At 37.7% G+C, this 5,332-nt stretch overlaps 1 long non-coding RNA gene across 1 annotated transcript in view; it reads left to right on the top strand.

Moving 5' to 3' along the window:
• Positions 1 to 681: 681 nt before the first annotated feature.
• Positions 682 to 5,332, top strand: part of LOC123522512 — a 16,762-nt gene continuing 12,111 nt past the window's right edge. The window contains exon 1 of the long non-coding RNA XR_006680770.1: positions 682 to 759. This is a non-coding gene — a long non-coding RNA (uncharacterized LOC123522512). The remainder of the gene's footprint in view (positions 760 to 5,332) is intronic.

Raw genomic sequence — 5,332 nt, 5'->3', positions numbered from 1 at the left:
GATCATTGTAAATTCACATCCAGGTGTAAAGAAGACTAAAACAAGCCTGTAGACCTCATTCAACTTCCCTCAATGGTAGCTTGTATATTTCAAGGAGGGATGTTGACATTGTTGCAATCTACTCACATTATATAGATTTATTCAGTTTTACATGTACTTGCATATGTGTGTGGATTTGGTTTTATGCAATTTTATCATGTGTCAATTCATGTGACAATTAAGAGATAGGACAGTCCTGTTACAAGCTAACCTTTTATAGCCGTAACTCCTCTCTCTGTGAACCCTGAAAACCACAGGTCCATTCCCCATTTCGATAGTTTCCTCATTTTGAGAAGTGCATCTAACTGAAACCACAGAGCATCTGATACAACCTTTTGAACTTGGCTTTATTTCACTGTCATAAAATCGCTGGACGTCTGTCTAAGTTGCTGTGAGTATCCATAATTTGCTCCTTCTTACTGCCGGGTAGTTTCCCCTGTGTTGGATGCATCGCAGCTTGTTTAGCCTCTCACCCATGGAAAACCTTTGGGTTTCCAGTTTTAGGCCATTTCAAATTCAACTATTATGAGTAAGTGTATGTGAATGTAAATTTTCATTTCTCTGAGGTATAAATGCCCAAGAGTACACACATGGGATCATTGGTTATTGTATGTTTAGTTTTTATTTTGTTTTGTTTCCTAGTGGCTGTACCAACAACAGATCGTGTGATCAGGTTTCTCTGCATCTTCACCACCGTTTGATATTTTCACCATATTTCAGGTAAGCCATTCTGATAGGGTTTTGCTGTTTTCAGATGCTGTCAGCTAATACTCATACAACCCTATATGACAGACTAGAACTGCCCCACAGAGTTTTTCAAGCTATCGTTTTGATAGGTCTTGCCCTCACAGAGTTGCTGGGTGGGTTCAAACTGCCAACCTTTTGATTAGTCGGTGCATCCCGTTGCACCAACTGGGCTCCTTAATGAGTGTATAAACTCAAAACCTGAACTCACGGCCCTTGCGTTTATTCAAACTGTTAGCAACTCTGTAGGACAGAGTAGAATTTCATAGAGCTTCTGAAGCTGTACATTTTTATGGAAAAAGAGTGCCTCGTTTTTCTCCTGTGATGTTTAGGTTAGCAGCCCAATGCTTAACCCAGAGCACCACCAGGGCACTGAATAATGTATACTGTTCTTAGGTGCCACTGACTGGCTCTGACTCAGTGACCCTACCTACAATAGAAGGAGCCACTCTCCTGTCTGAGCTATCTCACGATTGTTACTGTGTTTGCACCTATTGTTGCAGTGCAATCCATCTTCCCGAGGGTCCTTATCTTTTTTGTTGAGCTTCACTTTACCAAAAGTGAGGCCCTTCTCCAAGGAGTGGTCTCTCCTGATCACATTTCCAAAATACGTAAGGCAAGTTCCTATCATCTTTGCTTCTAAGGAGTCTCCTGGCTGTACATTCTCCCAAAGAGGTGGCCCATCGTACTTTGAATAATTTTTGCCAACACCATCGTTCAAATACGTTCATTCTTCTGGGTCTTTCTTATTCATTGTCCAGGTTTATATGCAAATGAGGTGATTGAAATATGCTGGCTTGAGTCAGGCTCCCCTTATTTCTCACGGTGATATCTTTCCTCCTCAGCACTTTAAAGATCTTGGGCAGCAGAGTCTCCTTTGCAGTATGTTGTCTGATTTCTTGACTACTTCGATGATGCTGATTTTGGATCCAAGTAAAATGAACTCCTTGGCCACTCCAAAATTTTCACCATTTATCATGATGTCCATTAGTTCCATTGTGAGCGTTTTTGTTTTCTCTACACACATCGCAACCCACCCTGAATACTCTAGTCTTTGATAGTCATCAGTAATTACCTCACTTTCAAGCAAGGTCGGATCATCAGCATATCTCAGGTTGTTAGTGCGCCTTTCTCCAGCCATAATGCTGCGTCTTTCTTCACATAATCCAGCTTCTCCAATGATTTACTCCACAGACAGATTGAATAAACATTAGGAAAGGGTACAACCCTGATGCACACCTTCCTTGATTTGAAACCATGTGGTGTCCTCTTGTTCCATTTGAACAACTCTCATTCTGTGTACAAGTTCTACATGAGACAACCAAGTGTTCCAAAATTCCCATTCTTCACATTGTTATCCATAGTTTGTTATCCACTTAGCTGAATGCCTTTGCCGAGTAAATACAAGTACACCTCTTTATGCTATTTTCTGCTTTTAGCCAAAAAAATCCATCTGACATGAGCAATGGTATCCCCCAATCCATGGCCTTTTCCGAATCCAGCTTGAATTTGGAGCAGCTCTCTGTGAATGTCCTTCTGCAACCATTGCTGGATGAACTTCATCAAAATTTTACTTCATGTGATATTAATTACATTGTTTGATAACTGGATTTCATATACAGAAAAACATGCAAAAAACCCCTACAGTGACAAATTAACACACAGAAAATCCTCAATTGAAATGAAAGCAGAAAATAATAAAAAAACTAGAACAAATTAAGAACAGGTCAAAAGGGAGAACAAATGATAATGTTGCATTTTAAGCTAACTACATCTGCATTAAGTCACTTTCCAATGCGTTGTTGGATAACAAGACTGTTCACATCCCTGGTTAATACTTTCAAAGAACCTACTTCTTGTCTTCCTGGTTTTTCCCCTATTGTTTTTCTGTTTTCCAATTTGTTTGTTTCTATTCTACTTATCATGATTTCATTCTCCTATTTCTTTAGGGTGTATCTGGTTGTTCTTATTGTAGGTGCTGGAGGTGTTTTGTAAAGGTATTGTTTGGGGATTTCTCCTCTTTTTTTCATGTGTGAATTGATTGCTATAAATTGCCCTCTGATTACCACTTTTGCTGTGTCCCAGTTTTCGTATGTTGCATTATCGTTCTCATTTGTTTCAAGGAATTATTTAATTTAATCTCTTAATTCATCTACGGAACAGTAGTTTTTAAGTAGTATTTTATTCAGTCCCCATGCATTTGGCTTCATGTTATTGTTCTTTCCATGTTGATTTCTAGGTTTATAGCACTATGCTCTGAGAAAATGGACTGTAGTGTGTCAATGTTTTTGAATTTTTTAAGGCTTGATCTGTGGCCTAATATACGATCTGTTCTAGAGTATGTACCATATGTACTGGAGAAGACTGCATACTGTTCTGCTTACGGGTGGAATGCTTTGTTTATGTCTAGGAGTTGGTGCTGCTTGATTGGGTTGCTCAGTTCTTTTGTTTTGGGTTTTTTGAGGTTTTTTTTAATTGATGTTCTTTCTGATTATCTGCTTTTCCTTGCGAGTGGTGGCTTGAAGTCACTATTATTGTCTAGCCCTCTATTTATTTCTTCAACTCTGTGAGGGTTTCATTGATGTATTTTGAGATCTTTCATTGGGCATGTGTATGCTAACTATGGTTATATCTTTTAATTTTATCATTGCTTTAATCATTATGTAGTGTCCATTCTTGTTTCACATTATGCTATTTGGCTTGATGTCTATTTTATCAGAGTTTAATATTGCCACTCTTTCTTTTTCATGGTTGCCAATTGTGTTAGCCTGGGTAGACTAGGGAAACAAATCCAGAGAGACTCATATGTATGGAAAAAAGAGCTTTATATAAAGAGTAATTGTACATCAAGGAAACATCCCAGATCAAGTCCACAAGTCCAATATTAGCCCATATGTCTGATACCAATCTACAAAGTCCTCTTCAGAAGACTCATGAAATACATGCAATGACGCCAAATGCAGGAAGTTCACAGGCCAGTGAGTGGGAAGTTTTGTGGATCCAATGCCTTTGTAATCATCTCAGCACTGTCAGGGGTCTTCACGTGACTTCTCCAACTCAGGGCACCAAGTAGCTCCATGTGTCTTGTCAGCTGCAATGTCTTCTAGGGAGTGAGCATGTGTCCTACCTCAAATGAGCTATTTATCTCCTTAGCACCTCCAAATGAGGTCATCAAGCTGCCACCTGATTGACAGGTAAACTCCACCCCTTCACTTGTAAGTCTCAGATTGACAACAGATCATGTAATTACCACATCAATTTTCTCTATTCTTTGGTTTTTAGTCTATTTTTTTCTTTGAGTTTAAGATGTGTCTCTTGTAGGCAGCATGCAGGTGGGTGTTGTTTTGTAATCTATCTGCCACTCTCTTTCTTTTGATTGGTCCATTTAATCCATTGATATTCAGTGTCATTACTGATATATGCAAGCTTGTTGCTGTCATCATGCTCTGTATGTGTGTTTTTGTGGTGTGTGTGTGTTTGTGTTTGTTCCACCTCTGTTTCTGTGGAAATTTCTCTATTTGTCTATTTCTCTTTTGGGTTCTGTTTCTGATGTGTTGGTTTCTTAGTGGTCTTGTCCTGTATGTTGCTCTCAGATTTATCTGCTGTTATTGATTCTCTGTCCATAGCGATCCCCTTAGTACTTTTGTAATGCTGGGCATGTTTTTACGAATTCCTTAAATTTTTTGGTTGTATGGAAATACCTTTATTTCTTCTTATGTTTAAGAGATACTTTAGCTATGTATAGGACTCTTAGTTGGCAAGTTTTTCCTTTCAGAATTTTATTTATGTTACTTTATTATAATCTTGCCTGCATTGTTTCTGTTGAGGAATTCAAGCTTACCCTTATCAGTTTTTCTTTATAGGTGACTGCTCTTTTTCCCCCAATGGTGTTGCGAATTCTCTCCTTTTCCTTTAAATTAGAGAGTTTGACTAACTTATATTGTGATTTTATTTCCTTTTGGGATTTATCCTATGTAGAGTTTCAAAGTTTCTTGAATAATTATTTTCTCCTCTTTTAGGGCATTTGGGAACTTTTCTTCCATAATTTCGTGTCCTATTTCCCTTGTAGAATTTATTTATTTATGTATTTTCTTGCTCTAGGATCCCAGTGAGAGGTAGGTTGTTTCTGTTGATAATGTCCCATGACATTCTCAGGCCTTCTTTGAATTCCTTTGCTTTTTATTTACTTGCTTATTTTTTGTCTTCTAACTTACTGATTTGGTTTTCCTTTTCATCTGTTCTAATTCTCATATCTTTTACCTTGTTGTCTAATTCTGTTATCTTATTATTTTCTGGAATTCTTTATGATGAGGGTTTCTCGTTTTAAAAATCCTTTCATTGTTCTCATAAGCATTACCCACATCTCTTGAAGGCATTTAAACACTATTCTTCTGAATTCTATTTATAATAATTCCAGGATCTATTTTTCAGAGTATTCCATTAGGCTTGAATGATTTTTAATTATTTGTGTTTCAATTTTATTTATTTTTGGCAATGGTTCTCAACCTTCCTAATGCCGCGGCCCTTTAATACATTTCCTCATGTTGTG

Source organism: Echinops telfairi, unplaced genomic scaffold, assembly GCF_000313985.2.
Source record: "Echinops telfairi isolate 266 unplaced genomic scaffold, ASM31398v2 ScPeMD7_7420;HRSCAF=8458, whole genome shotgun sequence".
Lineage (NCBI taxonomy): Eukaryota > Metazoa > Chordata > Mammalia > Afrosoricida > Tenrecidae > Echinops > Echinops telfairi.
This window is presented reverse-complemented; position numbering and strand designations above follow the sequence as displayed.